General features: G+C 33.8%; 1 long non-coding RNA gene across 10 annotated transcripts in view; it reads right to left on the bottom strand.

Annotated features, from left to right (window-relative positions):
• LOC140603731 (uncharacterized) overlaps positions 1–21,488 on the bottom strand; it is a 128,274-nt gene that overhangs the window by 10,938 nt on the left and 95,848 nt on the right. For 7 of the 10 annotated variants that reach the window (XR_012006714.1, XR_012006716.1, XR_012006710.1 and 4 more), the window contains one exon: positions 9,579–9,651. The exons of 1 other annotated variant lie outside the window; for it this stretch is intronic. This is a non-coding gene — a long non-coding RNA (uncharacterized lncRNA). Of the gene's footprint in view, positions 1–9,578; positions 9,652–12,056; positions 12,180–21,488 lie in introns of all 10 variants that reach the window. 2 more of the 10 variants (XR_012006712.1, XR_012006718.1) reach the window with 1 other exon arrangement.

The raw sequence follows: 21,488 nt of genomic DNA, 5'->3' as shown, positions 1-21,488 counted from the left end.
CGATCCCAGGACTCCAGGATCACGCCCTGAGCCAAAGGCAGATGCTCAACTGCTGAGCCACTCAAGCATCCCTTCTTTCTAGTTTTGTTGTGTGGAAACTGAGGTTACTGATTTCAGATTTTTTTTTCTAATGTATGCATTAAATGCTACAGTTTTCTCCCAAAGAACTGCTTTAGCAATGCCTTACGAAGTTTGACAGGCATGCTGCATTTTCATTTTTATTTAGTTCATTTTTTTCAAATTTCCCTTATATTCCACTTTGACTCAGATTGTTTAGAAATATGTTGTTTAATTTCCAGAATCTTGGAAACTTTCCAAATATTTTGTTACTGATTTCTAGTTTATTTCCACAGTAGTCCAAGAACATACCTGTTATATCTATTCTTCTAAATTTCCTAGCATTTGTTTTATGGCCCAGAATATAATGTATCATGGTGAATATTCTGTTTGTACTTGAGAAGAACGTGTATTCTGTTAACGATGGATTGAGAGGCCTATAGATGTCCATTCGGTCTAGGTGGTTGATAATGTAATTCAGGTTATCTACTTGGATAATTGACCTTTTTATCAGTATATAATGTCCCTCCTTATCTCTAATAATATTTTTATTCACAATATAATTTGTTAGAGATTAATAATACTATTCCAGCTTTCTTTTGATTAGCTGGCATCCTACAAGATAAAAGCACTTGAATTATTTGAAAGTTTGAATAGGTATTTGCACTCATTCTATCTATTCTGGGCTGAATTGTTCAAAGTTTCAGGAAAATGTCTAAATGAAATATCAATAAGATTTAACCTGAATCCTTTAGCAACAGACAAGGTCATTAGACTAAGCTGGTCCTATTTTTTTTGAAAACTTTCCAGCAAAGTACAGTGCAATGATGAAAATTCAGAACTACAACACTGAGTAAACAAGACTGAGTTATACTTTACATTTAAAAGAAATTTAACTTATATGGTGTGTTTTTAATAGCATTTCATTACTCACACTAAAATAAATTATTTTGTTTTGTTTTGTTTTCCCTAGAAAAACTAAGCTACAATTTTTGGAATGCTTATGCTGACAAAATTCTTCCTTTGACCAAATCTAGTCAGGCTTCTCTGAACTCTTTTTCACCTAAGACCTATCATTGGGCACATTCAATTTTAGCAAGAATTCTGCTAAGATGGTTTAGCCAGAATATCCCACTGTTGATATCTAATCACCTTCACTATCTGACCAAATCCCTAACTCCCAACCTTACCCCTCAGATGATACCCCTCAGACACCCTGGCATGCCTTCAGCAAGAATTCTATTAGGTCAGTTTAGCCAGACTTCCCTTCTAACCATGATATTTCCTGCCAGTAATTTTCAATCCACCAACTCTTTCTACTCTGTTCCTTGGCTATAAACTCCCAGTTTTTCTTGCTGTTTTCAAGGTTGAGTCTATCTGTCCTACTTCCAAACCCCATTGCAGTAGTCCATATACCTATCCTTACAGTCTTACTCATCTTCAAAAGTATCATTGAATAAGTTTTTTTTAATAATATAAAACATTTTATCCTATGATAGATGTTGTTGATGTTTCTTACATTTTGGCTGGTTTCATCCTGCCATGGTATGTGAAATAGAGGCAAACAATCTGAACGCAATGAGGTGGAAACTGCATTCTACACCATACTGAAAATCAAGCTGAGAAATTCACCTCATATGTGCAGTGCGAAGGCAATTATGTGAAATTCAAATGTGACACAAAGCATGTTCTAAACTTCTACCACTCAAAAGGTGACAGAAAAATTAGACTTTCCTTGTTAAATTAAATAGGATTAGATGCTTAGCAGTCATCATCTCCCTATGCTTTCTCTTGGTTCCTCCATAGCTGCATCTTCCTTTAAACACCAGTATTGAACTTAACCAATATTTCTCTATTCCTCTCTCTCTTCTCCCCACACCCTTCTCTCTTGTCTGCTTAAAATGCTTGGAGTAAATTCTCAGTACTGTGAAGAAGTACTTTACTTCTGTGAGAAGGAATTGCATGTTGGCAAGAATAGATATTTGTACAAAAGTCGAAGTAACTGCTGTGACTCTTAACTAGCTTGAATATTTTCTATTTTTAAAAAATTTTATTTATTTATTCATGAGAGACACAGAGAGAAAGGCAGAGACACAGGCAGAGGGAGAAGCAGGCTCCTTGCAGGGAGCCCGATACCGGTCTCCATCCCAGGACCCCAGGATCAATACCTGAGCCAAAGGCATTCGCTCAACCACTAAGCCACCCAGGTGTCTCTGAATATTTTCTAAATGAGTTCTAAGTCTAGTTATCTCAATATTATTCACATTAGTAAGCAAAACCTAAAAAGCAAAAAGGACAAAGTTTTCTCAAAACTAGAAACATTGCTTTATAATTAAAAGTTATTCTTTATGAATTCTTTCTTGATATTGGTAGGTTATATGCAATCTCTGTGTCCTCATTTATAATAAAATGTAATATAAATATAAAAGTCCTATTTGCTTTGTTCTTTTAAAAATAGCTAAAGAAATATTTTTAAAAATCCTTGTATATAATACAATTTTCTCTAAGGAAAAATCCACAAAAAGGTATATCAATTACTAAAAAATTATTTGTTATAAGTTATAAATAGTAAAGTAATTAGATTCTGCTGAACATTTCTGTGACAGTCATCACTAACATGAAAAAAATAAGGCTATCCAGAATATTCTCAAAGGATATCACTATGTGGTTCTTACTTCTGAAAAAGAAAGAAAAAGACTGAGGAGAAATATAAAAATAATTCTGAAATTGGGATCCCTGAATGGCTCAGAGGTTTAGCACCTGCCTTCAGCCTGGAGCATGATCCTGGAGTCCCAGGAACGAGTTCCACATCGGGCTCCCTATATGGAGCCTGCTTCTCCCTCTGCCTGTGTCTCTGCCTCTCTTTCTCTCTCTCTCTGTGTGTCTCTTATGAATAAATAAATACAATCTTTAAAAAAATAATAATTCTGAAACTATTTACTAATCCTTTAAATACCTGCAGGAATGTGTTAGTATCCAAAATCTATGAAGAATTTATTGAACTCAACATCCATAAAATAATAATCCAGTCAAAAAATGGGCAGAAGACATGAACAGACCTTTTTACAAAGAGGACATCCAGATGGCCAACAGATACATGAAAAGATGCTCAACATAACTCATCATCCAACACAAATCCAAACCACAATGAGATACTGCCTCACAACAACACAGACAACAGCAAATATTGGTCAGAATGTGGAGAAAGGGGAACCCTCTTACACTGTTGGTGGGTGTGCAAACTGGTAGTGCCACTCTGAAAAAAAATATGGAGGTTCTTCCAAAGGTTAAAAATAAAACTACAGTACAATCCAGCAATTGCACAAGGCATTAACCCAGAGGAAACAAAATACTGATTTGAAGGGGCACCCACACCCTGATGTTTACAGCAGCATTATCAACAATAGCCAAACAATGGAAGGAGCCCAAACGTTTATTGACTGATGAATGGATAAAGAAGTGGTATATATATATATATATATATATATATATTGTATATATACATACAATGAAATATTACTCATTCATAAAAAATGAAATCTTGCCATTTACAACAAAGTAATGGAACTAGAGTATATTATGCTAAGCAAATTAAGTCAGAGAAAGACAAATACACTTTTCACTCATATGTGGAATTTAAGAAACAGATGAAAATATGGGAAGGGGAAAAAGAGAGAGAGAGAGAGAGGGAAGCAAGCCATAAGAGACTCAACTATAGAAAACAAACTGAGGGATGATGGAGGGAGGTGGGCAGGGGATAGGCTAAATGGGTGATGAGGGGCATTCAGGGGGTATTAACGGAGGCATTTGTGATGAGCATTGGTGTTATATGCAAGTGGCGAATCACTAAGTTCTACTCCTGAAATCAATTTTACCATATATGTTAACTAATAAAAACTTGAAATCAAAATAAATAAATATCTGCAGGACCTCAAGTGTTATCAAGTTTTCTCTTTTCAAACCAAAAGGTCTTTATCAGTGTTAAGCAAGTTTAAATGAGTAAATTTTAAAGATCCTAACTGGCTTTATTCAGTTATTTATGAATCAGGCAGCAACAAATCTACAGATATACAGGAACTCCAGTGGCTCAGGTGGTTAATGGTCTTCCTTTGGCTCAGGTCATGACCCTAGAGTTCTGGGATCAAGCCCTCATGTTGGGGAGTCGGCTTCTCCTCCCTCTGCCCTCCCAGCCTATCCCTGCCTACCCCACTTGTGCTCTAGCTTTCTTTCTCTCCAACTCTCTTAAATAAATAAAATCTTAAAAACAAACAAGCAAACAAAAAAAAGGTCCTCTACAGAGTTGCATAAAGTAAGAGATTTTATAGGCAGAAGGAAGTAGGAACAAGGAAGCTATTCTAGGCAGAAAGCAAATAGATCTATTAGTGCAAAGGTACTTTTCTTAGAGGGATAGCAGAGGTCTATCAGGCAGATTGCCTTACTAAGGCTGATCAGGCCATTCCTGATTGTGTTTGGCTTCATATTCCATTTCCAGGACAGCCAAAATGGAATTAAGTTAAATCTCAGTTTCATGACATGGGGCTATATAGGTGACTCAATTTTGGGTCTACTGTCTTGTCTTTAACACAGACTAAGGGCAAAAGAAATAATAAAATAAACTTATAATTATATGGAAACAGTAAAGGCTTCAGGTATCCAAAAGGAAAGTTGTTCATAAAAATAGCTCTAGATACTACCCTGATTTATGACAGACTGTGGATCATCAGATGTGATTTATAGTTTTCACACAACCCTCAATTATCACTCTTTTACATATGAGGACATTGAGACTTGTCATGCTTAATTGACTTGCCAGATAGTTCACAGCTCGATAGTGTCTGAGTGAACTTCAAATCAACGTGTCTGTAACACTCAAGTCTCTTATATTTCTGCCTTATCATCATAAATTCTCATTATCTGTATTTTATAAATTCCCTTAAGCAATTCATCCTGGAGCCAAACTGTCTTCCACAATCTGCTCTGCCATTTGCTTGCTGTGTGACCTCGGGCAAATTACTTTGCTCCTCTGCAGTCCTGTTTCGTCATCTCTAAAATGGGGATGAAAATGATAGTAATTGCCTTACACAGTTTCTTTGAGGTTCAAATGAGTTTATTCAGCAAATACTGAGTTAATGCATATAAAGCATATAGAACTGTGGATGGAGCCTGGTAAGTGCTATTTCGGTGTTGCTATTGCTCTAACTTTTCTCATTGGGTCTTGATTTCCTTATACAGCTTGGCTAATGAAGGTAATAATAACAGAATTTTAATACTAGTTAGCTATACCATCAGATTTAATGACCTTGAAAACATTAAGGGTCAATTTCTGCATAACAACCATAATATATAATGTTGAAAGCAGGAAGTGTTTATGTGTGTTGTGTGTGTGCACGTGTGTGTTTTCTGATATCCAGGATCAGGAGGATAATTTGGATAGTGAGTAATATTGAATTTTTATATACATACCTGAAAATATAGAAGAGGCAATAAGCAAGGAGAAGTTTCCTTTCCCTTGTGAGGATTAATTCAATTAATAGAAGCAAAGTACTTAGAAGGGTAACTGGCATGTAGTAAATACTCAATAAATTTTAGCTATTATTTTGTGCATTATTCACCATTATACTACTCCAGTGTCTAATAAAACACCTAACATTAAGCACTCAATATAAATTTGTTAGGTTGTGTTACAAAGATGTAACATTAAACCTACCTGGGGGATAAATAAATCAATGTCCACATCTTTGCATTTTCTAATCTAACGTAAAAAAATGGAAATCTACCTAGGGTAATTATTTTAATTTGGAATTTGTCACAGATACAGGCATTCTTCTGACACTAGATAATAAACTGAAACACAGATTTTGCTAAGAAATTAGAATCCCTGGAGTGGGGCTTTAGTGATTATCATGAGTATAAACTTTTTGCTTTTAGGTAGGCTAATCTCAATATCTAAAGCCATTGAAATATTCTTTTAGTAATAATCATTGTCAATATAGTCTCTCATATTCAATATTACAAAAGTCTTCATGACTGTAAGCGTAAAAAATTAACAGGAAAATATAGTTGGCCAAAATAGTAGTTAATTGTATCATATGAAATTATTTTAGAGTATTTATTTTTATTGAATATACAGGGGATTAGCAGATAAATGAGAGGTTATTTTTGTTTTTGTTTTTACTTTTGTTTTAACTTTCAACTTGGACAGGAAGTTAATTTTCTCATCAAAAACAGAGACCATAAATAATCTTAATTGCTTCAACAGTACAAATAGTCACAAAATGCCTAACATGAGAGACAAAGAAAATGTGAAAATTAGAATAAAAAGGGTAGGACAAGATATGTCTGAGTTCTCTCCAAAATGGTATATATCTTTTGGTTAAAAAGTATTTTGCAGATCACATTAAAGAAAATTTTTCCTATCTTCCTACTTCCTAACTTCCTACTTTCCTTCCTTCTTTTCTCTTTCAACAATCTGTTTCAACAATTTGCTTGGCAGCTATTACTTTCCAGACACTCCTTAAGCATGAAGAATACTATGAACAAAACAAAAATCTCAGCTCTGGTAGAGCTTACATTCTAGTGCAAAAGGAATAAAAAAAAAAAAGAACAGTTAATAAATAACATAATGTCTGTTTGTGATGCATGATACAGATAAATACGTCAGACAAATAGGACAGAGAAAGATAGGGGAACATAGCAGCTTTGAGGGTGCCTGGTCTGAAAAGTCTTCAGAAGGATGCCCGAGTGGTTTAGCAGTTAACCTTTGGCCCAGGCTGTGATCTTGGTAGTCCCCCATCGAGTCCCACATGGGGCTCCCTGCTTGGAGCCTGCTTCTCCCTCTGCCTGTGTCTCTGCCTCTCTCTCTCTCCTCTCTGTGTATTCTCATGAATAAATAAATAAAATCTCGAAAAAAAATAAACAAAAAATAAGAAATAAATAAGAAATTTAAAAGTCTTCGGAGGTAACACTCGAGTAGAAGAACATGATGAATAGCGATATGAAAATCTAAGGCAAAATAATTCTAGATGGAAGGAAAAAAGCAAGTTTATCGTGCCCAAGATCGCGAATCCAAGAAGCCACCAAGGAGCCGACACCCATGCAAACACACGAGGGTTTATTACAAGCTCGAGCCTGGATCCAAGTATACCCGACACAGCGGAGCAGGTACTTGGACCCCGAGACTAAGAGGCTTAGCAACTTTATAGGGGCCAGTGACCAATGGGATACGCAGAAAGTTGCACAGTCATGCTGGTCCACTGAGCGGGATTTCCAATTAGGGTGTGTCCTGGTCTTTGACTAGGGTGGGGCAGTGCCCTAAGTAATAAGCAGGTCAGCACAAGGCGGGTGCAGCCCAAAATAGAGTCAGTCCTGCTCTGCTTGTCCAGGGGTAGGGGATTTTGTTAAATTTCCTGGGTCCCACACCTTTAGGTAGGTCTGATATTTTCCAGGAACAGCAAGGAAGCCAGTGACACTAGAGAAGTGCTAGGATAGAGGGTGTGGAATGCACAGAAATAGGAATAGGATTGACATATTAAGGACTATAGATGTTATTCTAAACATTAGAAGAAGCCACTAAAGGAATTTGATTATATCTGCTGTATAATTTTAGAGTGAAAAAAAAAAAAAAGATTTGTTATTTTGGATGATTCATTTTTCCTAAGTGCTGCTTAGTTTCCAGAAGGCTGCAAGTCTTCCTATTTTGGAGTGGGTCCAAACTCTTGAGTGGCAAATTATTCTTATAACAGCTTTATATCATTTTTAAAATTTAAAGTTGATGTCTCCATGCTAAACTAAATCTTAAAATATTATTTTTAATAACCCAAGTCAAAGGATGGAAATATTTCAAGTCACTGTTTAGGTCAATATTCTATGGATTTAAGGGTGCTTAACATCATCTTTTGCTATCCTTTCTGAACAGATTCATTCTCAAATGATTGATAGCCCAAGGAGATGCACTCAACTCTGACATTTGAATACTATATTAATGCCATATAAAGATTGTGTATAAATTTTTAATTAATAGGCAATATTTACTTAAATATATGTGACATTTATTTTTATAATTTATAGCAAATATTCTTAACATAAATATTTTAAAATGTTTTTCTCATACAGTGATGGGCTAATAAATGTTTCCTCTGTAAGAAAAAAATAGATGTATATAAACTTACACAAATTTGTTATAAGTTTTATCAATAAGTGATATGCAGTACACAATTTACAAATAAGAATAAAGTATACAATATTTTTCATTGTAAATTCCATATGGCTATTGATTCTTACAGAAAGGTTTCAATGATTTTCGTTATACTCAATCTTAACCAACTTAGTCTCATACCTAATTACTTGTAGCCAACCTATGATTGGTTGCAATTCAACCACGACTTGTGTTGTAGTCCTATCAACTGACCCTTTTTTCAGTAGACTTATTGTTAGTAAGTCTGACATGATCTGCTAGGATCTACTATTTAGCTATTTTTCATCATCATAAAAATTTAATTAAACTAAAACTCCTTTCAGCTTTCAACATATGTAGAAATTTATTCATTCATTAATGATGGGAGAATTTTTTGTCAAATCAAGTAATAGTGGAAGAATATAGCCTCATTTTTTTCTGCTATAGACCACTTATTTTGTCCTATATATCTGCAAGAGATATGACACACTTTTATATTTAATCTACATTGTTAATGTTTTCTTCATCGCTTTAACTCTGTACCAGAACTTGATAAACTTTTTCAGTAAAGGGACAGAAAGTAAGTATTTTGGGCTCTGCAGATCACAAAATTATAACTCACCTCTGTCTTTGTATTTCCAAAGCAACCTTAGACAATATGTAAGTAAATGGGTGGGGCTGTGTGAAGAAGATATGTACAGAAGAGGCACTGAGATAGGTTTAATCCACAGAATGTTTTTTATCAGTCTCTGTTTTAGATAGTAAGATAATAAATCAAGTCCTGATTTATAGTTTCTGCCAATTGCTGAGGTGTAAATTACCTCACCATAGCTGAGTTCAATCTATCAATTAGACATTGCTGAACACAGAGTTGAGAAGAGATATGCAGTAGCATATCATTTTGTAATAATTCTACCAAGCAGATATAATAGACATAAATACCTCAAGAGCATAGATAACTATAAAATGCAGTCAGGTAAAAAGTAATGAGTTTTGAGTATTTATTACTTTAGTTTTTTTTTATTACTTTAGTTTTAATATAATTTATTTAATTGCAAGTTTAAATAATTTCACCATTAATAATGGCTGAGTCTAACATATCCTGAAATTTTTCTGAAAATGTAACAGTCATAAGTTGGAAGCCACTTGCAAGATGGTTCTAGAATACTATTCTGTAAATAAGCATTTTGTGTATTTTTTTTTGGATGGAAATACGAATTGATAACATACATAACTGGTCTGATTAAAAAAATAGGAAACTAATACTGGTAAAAAAAAAAAAAGCATGAATAGAATGATTTGATTTCCATGATCTATGAAAGAAAAACTTAATATTTTAATTTCCTACCTTAGGCAAATTACATAACTTTCAAGAGTTATGTATGCTATTAATTAAAATGGAGATACAATATATGCCCTTCCTGAAAGAAGAAAAGACAAAATTTGTTATTGCAAAATTTTTTCAGGCTTGTCAAAATGATTCCATACGTTAGGCATTGATTACAGAATAGGCTTGATGAGGCCAGTTTATAGTACTAACCAACCGCTACACAATTCAGATCACAGCCTTCAGAATTAGCATGGAGAACAGATCAAATACAAATTACCTCTCAGTAAATTCAATTTTGTTAACTCTCTTGATTTAAATTGTGCTTGAGATATTCTGTAGAGCTCTTATCTTTCAAAATTTTATCTTTGGACTATTTCCTTATGGTCTGGAAAGTCAAGATTCAGTTTCAGACTTTGAACAGATGAGATGATTGAGTTCCACAATCTGGCATGTACTTGATATAACATAAGCTGCCAAAATTTCCAGCATTTGTTCTTTCATTGACAGAGAGGAAAGTGATTGCTACTTCAGTGCATGCAGAAAAAAATACCAAGTTGTACTATATCTGTTTTCTTCGTGCATTAAGTCACTTAGATTGTCATGATATATTAGTTATTACATTATGGCTTTTCACATCCAAACACAACTTTCTATACTCATCTTGAGAGGTTGCAACTAGAGCTCTGCAAACCATTTTTTCTGCTTTGCCAGCTGTTTCCTCTTAGCCTTTGTCAATAGGGATACTAAAAGGAATTGAATCAATAGGGATACTAAGGAAATGAAAAAGCTGAGGAAGGAAGAGAGTATTCTTTTTTCCTTTTCTTTTCTTTTCTTTTCTTTTCTTTTTCTTTTTCTTTTTCTTTTTCTTTTTCTTTTTATTTTTGGCTTGCTTCTGGTTGACTTTCTCTTCCTGTTTGTTTTCTGTTTCAGAGAAGCATTTCTCTGGCAATGCTTCTTCACCCTGGCATTGACAGTTTGTCATAATAGTTAAATCCAGTTTTTGTTTTGTTTTGTTTTCTCTAAAGAGAGAGAAAGAGAGAGAGAGAGAGAAAGAATCCTCATGCGCACACATGAGCAGGTCAGGAAGAGGGGCAAAGGGAGAGAGGGAGAGAGAATGTTAAGCAGGCTCCATGCCCACCACTGATCCCCATGCAGGGCTCAATCTCACAACCTTGAAATTATGACCTGAGATGAAATTGAGAGTTGGACATTTAACCAACGGAGCCACCTAGGCACCCCAGTAGTTAAATCCAGTTTGTATTAAAACCATATCATGCTCTCTAGGAGATACCAGCCCCAGCCAGCCAGCACATTCTCAGCAAACTATGGTGTCCTGGTCCCACCGAATTCCTCCTCTAAACATGGAGACATCATTCATAGCTGAGTTCTGCCCCTTCTCAGCTGTTCTAGCCTCAGCTCTATGAGGCTCCTCCAAACTTTTAAGTTGTAATAATTCCAGTATTTCCTCCTTTTATTCCCTAGCCCCTTGGAGTGGAAGCTGCTTCTTATACTTGCTAACTCTATGACATTGTAGCGTTCTTTGTATTTTCAGTTACGTAGGTATCATTCAGTTCTCATTAACCATTTTAATATTAAATAATCTTTTTAAGAATAATAACTGGTGGGATTTCTGTTTTATGTATGCATCCTGGTATAAAGAAACACACACCATGATCTAGTAGGATTTATCATTGTGATACAAGTATTGTTCAACATATGCAAATCAATACATGTGAAATACCACACTAACAAAGTGAAGGATAAAAACCATATGTTAGTCCTGATAGATGCAGAAAGACATTTGACAGAATTCAACATTTCAACATTTTTCATGACTGAATACTCTCAATAAATTAGATGTAAAAATGATGTACCTAAATCTAATAAATGTCAAATGTAAGAAGCCCACAGCTTACATCATACTCAGTGGTGAAAAGTTAAAAGCTTTTCCTTTTAAGATCAGCAATAAGACAAGATTGCCTACTCTTGCTAGTTCTATTCAACATAGTACTGGTAGATATAGCTAGAGGGATGAGATAAGAAAAACAAATAAAAATGCATCCAAATTGGAAAGGAAGAAGTATATTTGTTTTTCCTTCAGGTGACTCAATCTTATATACAAAAATTCCTCAGACCCCATGAAAAAAACTGTTAGAAATAATGAATGAATTGAGTAAAGTTGCAGGATACAAAATAAACATATAAAAATCAGTTATATTTATATATACTAACAATGAACTACTGAAAAGAAGTTAAGAAAAAAATCCCATTTACAATAGCATCAGAAATTATAAAATAATTAGTAATAAATTTAACCAAGGAAGTGAAAACTATGTCATTGAGAAATTAAAGAAAACATAAATAAGTGAAAAGACATCCTGTGTTCATGGGCTGGAAGACTTTGTATTGTTAAACTTCCGTATAACCTCATTTGGTCTACAGTTCAATGCAACTTCTATCAAAATCCCATGGGAATAGGGCAGCTGAGTGACTCACTTGGTTAAGCATTTGCCTTTGGCTCAGGTCATTATCCCAGGATTGAGCCCCACATCAGGCTGAGCAGGGAGCCGAGCAGGGAGCCTACTTCTCCCTCTCCTTCTGCTTGTGCTCTCTTTCTCTCTGACAAATAAATAAATATTTAAAAAATAAATTCCATAGCATCTTCTACAGAATTAGAAAAACAATCCTAAAATTCATATGCAACTACAGAGTACTCCAAATAATCAAAACAAAATTGAGAAAGCAAAATAAAGCTCTGATACCTGGAGTTATCAAGCTCCATAATTTCAAAATAAATTATAAAGTTACTGTTATTAAAAGAGTATGGTACTGGTGTGTAAACAGACATATAGACCAATGGAAGAGAGTATAGAGCCCAGAAATAATTCCACATATAAACAGTGAATTTTTCTTTGACAAAGGTATCAAGAGCACAATGGGGAAAGAATGATCTCTTCAATAAAAGGTCCTGGGAAAACTAGATATCTACACACAAAAGAATGAAACTGGATTTCTATTATGTATCAGTCACAATAATTAACTCAAAATGGATTAAAAACTTAAGTGTAAGATCTAAAGTTTTAAAATTCCAGGATCCCTGGGTGGCGCAGTGGTTTAGCACCTGCCTTTGGCCCAGGGCACAATCCTGGAGACCTGGGATCGAGTTCCACGTCGGGCTCCTGGTGCATGGAGCCTGCTTCTCCCTCTGCCTATGTCTCTGCCTCTCTCTCTCTCTCTCTGTGTGTGTGTGTGTGTGACTATCATAAATAAATAAAAATTTAAAGTTGTAAAATTCCTGGAAGAAGGGAATTCTCCTTGTCATTGGTCTCAGCAATGATTTCTTTTCTTTTTCTTTTTTTTTTTTGCATGATTTCTTGACTATAATATCAAAGCACATACAACCAAAGCAAAATACATAAGTGAAATAAAAGAAAATTAAGAAGTTTCTGCACAGTGGAGGAAACAATGCGCAAAATGAAAAGGCAACCTATGAAATGGGAGAAAATACTTGCAAATGGTACATCTACTAAGGGATTAATATCTATTAATATCTAAAACATACATATACAACTCATACAACTCAATATCAAAGACTAAATAATTCAATTAAAATTTTTGCCTTCAGGATAAAGACTTGAATAGACATTTTTCTGAAGACATATAAATAGCCAACAGGCACATAAAAAGATGCTTAACATCATCAATCATCAGGGAAATGCAAATCAAAATTACAAGGAAATATCATTTCACATCTGTTAGGAGAGCTATTATCAAAAAGATGTGGTACAACAAGAGTTGGTGAAGGTGAGGAAAAAAAGGAAACCCTTGTACACTGTTGACAGGAATGAAAATTAAGACAGACATCATGGAAAACAGCATGGGGCTTCCCCAAGAAATTAGAAATAGAACTACCATAGGATCCAACAATCCCACTTATGGATATATATCTGAGGAAACAAAATCAGTATCTGGAAGAAATATCTGTACTCCCGTATTCATTGTCACATTACTCACAATAGCTAAGATATTAAAACAACCTAAGTGTTCCTCTACAGATGAAGGAATAAAGAAAACACAAAATATATTTGATATATATGGTATATGGATACATAATATTGATGAATACACACACACACAAAGTGGTCCTCAGCTGTAAGAAATAAGGAAATCCTGCCATTGGTGAAAATATGAATGAAGCTGGTGAACAATATACTAAGTGAAAGAAGCCAGACAGGTAAAGTTAAATACTGTATGTTCTCACCATATGCAGAATCTAAAAGAAATATAGTCAAATTCAATGATACATAATAGAATAGTGGTTGGTAGGGTCTGTGGGGTAAGGGAAATGGGGCCATATTATTCAAATGGTATAAACTTTCAGGTATAAGATAAGTTTGGGAGGATCTTAAGTATACCATAGTGGCTACTGTTGATGATATTGTATTGTACACTTGAAATTTGCTGAGACTAGATGTTAAACATTCTTACCCCCCCCCACACACACACACAGAAACACACATAATGGCATGTGAAGTGATATATGTATTAACTAGTTGTGGTAAATATTTCACAACGTATAAGTGTATCTAAGCATCACGTTGTACATTCTATTTTTTAAAGATTTTATTTATTGATTCATGAGACACACACACACACACACACACACACACACACAGAGAAAGAGAGAAAGAGGGAGAGGCAGAGACATAGGCAGAGGGAGAAACAGGTTCCATGCAGGGAGCCCGATGTGGGCTTCGATCCCGATATTCGGGGATCACGCCTTCAGCTGAAGGCAAGTGCTCAACCGCTAAGCCACCCAGTGGTCCCTCTTCATACATTCTAAATAGATACAGTTTTATTTGTCAAGTATATCTCAATACATTGAGAAAAAATATTGGTTCATCAATATTATGTGTTATGTATTTCTGCTTCTTTTGAACTATATTTAACTTATCTGTACTGTATGACAAGATATTCTATAATAACTAGTTCTTAGATAGAGTTGAATAAGTAATACCTCAAACCCTTAACCAGTCCCTCCAAAATCTTTCAAAGATTGATATATAATTTTCATGATGACTTCAAGAACCTCTCAGTACTATTTGTGAAGAAATCTATGGTTAACACCCAGGAGTGAATTTGAAATTAGAAAATTGAGTTCAAATCAAAATATGCTCTTACTTTGATAAAAGAGAAAACTCAGATCATTATCAATCAATAAATGTCTTAACATTTTCGCCTCAAACTTCAAGATAATTATGTTAAAGGTACTTTAGTTTTTCTTAAAATAACATAGATGATTGCTACATTTTTCACCTTACTCTGCCTAAATTCAACTCTTGTCATGGAAAACATGTCCTGGTTTTTGTATGTATGAATCATATGAATTTATACATTGTTACAAAGTTTTCCTCTATATTAAAACTTTTAATTTTAATTTCTTTTTGAGATTTTAATTTTTATTATTTAATTAGTTGGCTCCCAATCACTGACACCATTTGTTCTGTGAACTAATTATATTGTCAGATTATACAAATATTTCACAAAAATGTGACAATAATTTTAGTAAAATTGCCATTTTCAAGCTAAAACTATGTAAGAGTTTAAGTAGGAAAATGATTTATGTACAGCAAAATTGGCCCTATTGATTTATTTTTTAACACTTTAATTGCTTGCTGCTTGGGGCACCAGGGATATTATACTTTTACTGGTATGAGTATACTCAAAAAACAAACAAGCATACCCACTTATTTACATAGGGCCCTTACATTTTGACTATGAAATCTGGATTTTTGTTTTATTATGTTTATGTGAAGTTCTAAAAATAATCATTTATATTTTGTTTTTTGTCATCTCTTATTATGAACTTAGTATTGGTATAATATCTCCAGATATATGAAAGTTACTGATAAAATAATCATTATATGTATTGCCCTCTAAAGCCTACCAAGCTTATATTTTCAATGAACCTCTCTGAGCTCTTTTTTCTTTTTTTGAAAAATTTTTAACTATAGGGCTTGTCTTAAATAAGAGATGTGTTTTCCATGACCCATGTTCAGTGAGTTCAATTACATGGTTCACATTTGCATATCAGCCAGTTTTGTGCTTGTCTTGTTAAATTAGGAATACAGTAACACTCCAATGCTATAGTTTCTCAAAGACATGTACTGTCATCTAGCAATCAAGGTATTTTACACATGCTTTATTGCAGTAGTAACAAAGTATTAATATAAATCATCAGAATTTATAGAACATAACATTTAAAAAACTTTTAAATGAACAAATGCAAAAATAAACCTCTAAAACAATTAGATTTAATATCATTGAATAAATCTAATGTTTTAAATTGATCTATTTGTGATACCCTGTTGACATTCTTCATTTCTGAATCACCATTTTTCTTTTTTATTAATATATTTTATATTTTTAAAATGCAGTTTTATGTTCACAGCAAAATTGAGAGGAAGGTACAGATTTCTTATATTCACAGCCTCACCATTTATTATGTTTGATGAAACTATGTTGAAATATCATTGTCTCCCCAAATCCATAGTTTATATTAGGATTTGCTCTTAGTATCCTATTGTGTTTGGACAAATTTACAATGACATTTATAGTATCATACAGAATAGTTTCACTATCTTTAAAATCCCCTGTGTTCTATCATCATTCCTTTCAACATTAGTGATGGTCACATTTCTATGAAGCTACCTGTTTTGGAAATTTTGGTACAAAAATGAAGACTTCCTTGAAGTTATTGAGTAGTCTTGGAGAATCTCAAGATTTCCCCTCTGATGTAACATTACTTAAGCATTATCTACTGATTTTGTGATTATAGTGTAACCTATTGATAAATTAAAATTATCTTTTTCAAAATGTAATGCCATTTATACTTATAAAATTTTGGTAAATATAGAATCCTAAAGAATAATATCCATAATATCTGGCACAGAAAGAACTACTGCTAACATATTAGTGTCATGTATTGTCCTCTCCAAACTGAATATTCTTCATAAACACTATTTTTGATAAGTGAAAAATAATTTGCTGTTAAAATATCCATTTCCTGTTTTTAAGGTTATGGTAATGATTACCTTTAGACATAAATCATCCACACATTCTTGCATTTTTGTTTTTATTTTCTTTACTTAGATGTAATTCCTACCAGTGGAATTTCTTAATTATGGGTTTAGGTTCAAACCAGTTTTAAGCTTCTGGAGTTCTTCAACTCTTCTGGAGTTCTGACAACTCTTTGGAGTTGTCAATATCAGATAAATATGAACTCTGTAGCATGTCTGAATTTAAGATAATACCTTGATTGAAAGGGAGGAAGTCATTTATAATAAATGACTCTGGGCACTATTTTATATTTATTTTTTAGCCTCACAGTTTAATGTGAAGGCACAAGGTTATCTCAGCTTCTCTGACCAACTCAAATATCTGAAACTGATTCATTGGTGAGATGTACTTCATTTTACTCAGAGGAGTATTTTCAAATTTTAGTTTGTGTATGATATGCATGAATAAAATAGATTGATGAAAGGGCAAGTAATCTGTTTTTTTTTCTTTAATGGATTCAACAATGGTTCTGATGTTTTCTCCATGGCCTATACCTGTTGTTTATAAATTTTATTCTGAACTAGTTCTCTTCATGAGTTCAGTGAGAAAGAAAGAAAAAAAAAAAAAACTTCTTTGGTTGGTATTATAGGCTACAGGACTCTCTGCTTTTGGGATCAGAGAATATAAATCATAGTATTTAAGTCATTTGAAAATGCTAGAATTCTTGTAGCCCAGAATTTGGTATTTTTAATAAAACTTCTTGTTCATTAAAAAATGAATACTGTCATGGTTATATTTGTCAAATGAGTATCAATCACATTGTTCAAATATTCTATAAATTTGCTGGAGTTTGTTATTTTTTTATCAGATATTGAGAGATATGTTAAAATATACCATTATCCTTTAGGATCTATTTCTCCTTTTATTTTTGAAAAGATTTGCTTTATGTATTTTAATCCATGTTAGCATTTGTCATGACTATGGCATTCCCCAGAATAGCAAATCTGTTCAAAGAAAATTGGATTAGTCTGTCATGATTTATTTTCCTTGCAGAGGTGCTCAGAAATTTAAATAATAAACAGAAAATTCTAAAATAATTTTATGATTGTGAACAAGGGAGTTTTAGATATCTCAGTTTTAGGTATTTCTGATTTTCTTTGCTTCCATATATTTCTCTTTAAGATTCATTCGTTTTAGAGTGTGTGTGCATGAATGGAGGAAGGGGGGGGTAGGAAGAGAAAGAGGGGAAGCAGATTCACACTGAGCTCGGAGGCCTGCATGGAGCTCTATCCTAGGACCTGATCTGGAGATCATGTCCTGAGATGAAATCAAGAGTCAGATGCTTAAACGACTGACCACCTAAGCACCCCTCTTTGCTTCTATATTTATTTGATTATTTCTACACAATTGTCTACAATCAACTTATCTCCTGCAATTCTTGGGGTATTTATATATATATTAAAAAAAAGACAAAACAAAACAAAAACACACACAAAAAAACCCAGGTCATTTCTGTTTTTCTTTTTTTCCTGTCTCTTTTCTGTCCTTCATTATAAATATATTATGCTGTAAAAGAGTGATAGATAAATCAGAAGCCTCAGATATCTCTTGTCCTAGTATTAGAAAGTTCCAAAACAAATCCAATATCAAATCGGTTACATCGAAGTAGCACCTGAGCTCAAAGTGTTGTTTTCACCTTTGAAGTCCTTATAATACTTAGCCTTTGAATTTATATTTACTTGAATCTGTTTTGGTAAGTTACAAAACATTTTGGAATACTCTGTAATCATATTGACTAGAAAAAATAAATTATGTTAGGCTATTTTATTTGAAACTTTCTTTGTGACCTAAAATAACTAAATTACATCAGTTTTAGTTACATTATGCTGTGTTGTGAGTGATGAAGACACATAGTCAGTGGAGATATTTGAACTCTGGAGTTCTACAGATCTGGGTTTCAGTTTAATCCTCCACCACTTACTGGTTCTTTCAAATTGAGTCTTAGCTTTCTTAGGTACAAAAATAGGATAAGGATATCTGTTATATCAAATAGTTGCTATATTAATTAAATAAGGTAATTGTTAACTATATTGATTTATACTACCAGTTGTTTGACATAATAAACAGGTGATATATTTAATGCAATTTAATGATAAAGATATGTTCAGTTTATAATACATATTTAATGCAATTTAATGAGAAAGATATGTTAGGTTAAAATACACATAAATCAATTAAAATAGGACTCATCTCTCTTGTGCTAGAAAATTATATTTTTATTAAAGTTTTTATAATATCAGAAGTATATTCTTACATAAAAATATTTTCTATTTATATTATTATAATATTCAGCAGGAATTAGTCATGTTTGAAGTAGGCTTATTGTACTAATTATGGCTTTTAGGAGAAAGGAATTTAAAGCCCAATACCAGTTTAGTATATTGGAAGAGAGTCAATTCTAGTGGAATGTAAAGTGTTTGCTAATGCCTACTGCCAGGATGATAAGACATCTAATTTTGCTAGGCTTAGTTCCCTAGGATAAATATTTGGAGTATCTGTCTTGAAGTTAAAATATTTATTTTTCTACTTTAATTTTAAAACCACATTAGATGTGTTCAATAAGTATCTGAGAGACTTTCTTTTGGTACACAAAGGGAAATCCATCAATTAGTGTGTCTCATTTGCAGTAAATGAAAGTGGAAGAAAATCCTAATTACTGTATATTGTATGAAAACCTTCAAACCACAGCTGTATCCTACCAATGATTCATTTAAAAAATCTCTAGTAACCAAATCTGTTCTTGCTAGTATTTTAAAACCTTAATATGCACAACATATTCCTCTCTCTGATTGGTAAACATAGTTAGAGATTACTGTAAATTAAATCATCATTGGAGACATCAGAGATATTTATAAAGTTTTATTTGTGAATGGTGACATTTCCATGATACCACATAAATAAAATAATAGGTAACTTGACTGAATGATAACTCTCTGTCAGGTGATTATAGTCCTTCATTGCATTACCTCATTTTTTCTTCATAAAAACATTTTAAGACAGGTGTCCTTAAGCCACCATATTGTCCTTAGTGCCATTACAGATGATGGAATTGAGGAAGAACTAGGTAAGGAGTTTTACCATAGCTGCAGAGGATTCCAGTCAGCTACTCTGACTTCACAGTACCAAGAGCTTGACCATTTACTTCACTAATATTGAAAGAAAATATGGGGATCCCTGGGTGGTTTAGTGGTTTAGGACCTGCCTTCAGCCCGGGGGTGATCCTGGAGTCCTGGGATCAAGTCCCACATCTGGATCCTGGCATGGAGCCTGCTTCTCTCTCTTCCTGTGTCTCTGGCTCTCTCTCTCTCTCTCTGTTTCTCGTAAATAAATAAAATCTTTAAAAAATATGATTTAAAAAATTAAATATTTGAATATTTAATTTAGTAATATATTGTTTTCTCACCAAGCTTAAGGTAAGATAATGTGATACTTAAAAGAAAGCTCAGTTATCAACTTCACAGGGAAAGGTCACTGAATAGAATGATATGCGAGGAACAAAGGAACTGAACAATTGATCTAATACACCTGGACCATATGACTGGTACAACTTACTTTTGTACACATAGCATGTATAAAAAATGATTGGGTACTTGTAAGTCAGCAATATGGCCTTGTGATTTTTTTTTAAGATTTTATTTATTTATTCATGAGAGAAACACAAAGAGAGGGGCAGAGACACAGGGAAAGGGAGAAGCAGGCTCCATGCAAGGAGCCCAATGCGGACTCGATCTCAGGTCTCCAGGATCACAGCCTGGGCTAAAGGCAGGCGCCAAGCCACTGCGCCACCCAGGGATACCCTGGCCTTGTGATCTTTAAAACCTTAATGAGCATTGCAGGAATCAGGGAGAAAAAGATGTTACAAAGCTAGAAAGTAGAGGTCATAATTCAACACTCAAGGAACCATGACAAACACATAAACCACTGTGTAAGAAATGATGGAGTAGGACTTTAAAGAAAAACATTGCTGTGTGATTATTTCAAAAGCCTCATGCATACAGCAAAATTGAAACTCCACAAACAACATGTTTTTTGGAAAAATATTTTTTCTACAATGTTTTCTATAATGTTTACATATATATTTACAGTTTCATGTGTCTGATTATTCTTTGTGAAGTGTATATGTATAATCATTGCAACAAAGAATATAGGAAGGGCGCCTGGGTAGCTCAGTGGTTGAGCTTCTGCCTTCAGCTTAGGGTGTGATCCCGGGTCCTGGGATTTAGTCCTGCATCAGGCTCCCCCAGGGGAGCCTGCTTCTCCCTCTGCCTATGTTTCTGACTCTCCCTCTATGTCTCTTATGAATAAATAAAATCTTTATATTTTTAATTTATTTTTACTTTATAATTAAAAAAATATTTTAAAATCTTTTTTTAAAAAGATTTTAAAAGACATAGGCAGAGAGAGAAGCAGACTCCCCACAAGGAGCCCGATGTGGGACTCCATCCAGGATCCCAGGATCATGCCCTGAGCTGAAGGCAAACTCTCAACCACTGAGCCACTCACGTGTCCCTAAATAAAATCTTTAAAATAAATACATAAAGAGCATTGGATAACCTTTATCTGATGGTGGAAGAATTACTAAATGAAATTGAATTGGCCTTGGCAAACCTTAAATGTGTCTCTGATAGTGTTCTAGTTAGACTTGTTGAAAAATGAACAACTGAGATTTGGATGGGAATTAATGGCTCTTCTTATGAGAATACAGCATTGTCTACTGTGTTAGGGGCAGAACTCTGTAGTATGGTGCTAAGTATCAGTGCTCTCTGAGTCATTATCCAAGACTGATATTAGAGCAAAGGCAAGTGAATT

This window comes from Canis lupus, chromosome 14 (assembly GCF_048164855.1).
Source record: "Canis lupus baileyi chromosome 14, mCanLup2.hap1, whole genome shotgun sequence".
Taxonomy (NCBI): domain Eukaryota; kingdom Metazoa; phylum Chordata; class Mammalia; order Carnivora; family Canidae; genus Canis; species Canis lupus.
This window is presented reverse-complemented; position numbering and strand designations above follow the sequence as displayed.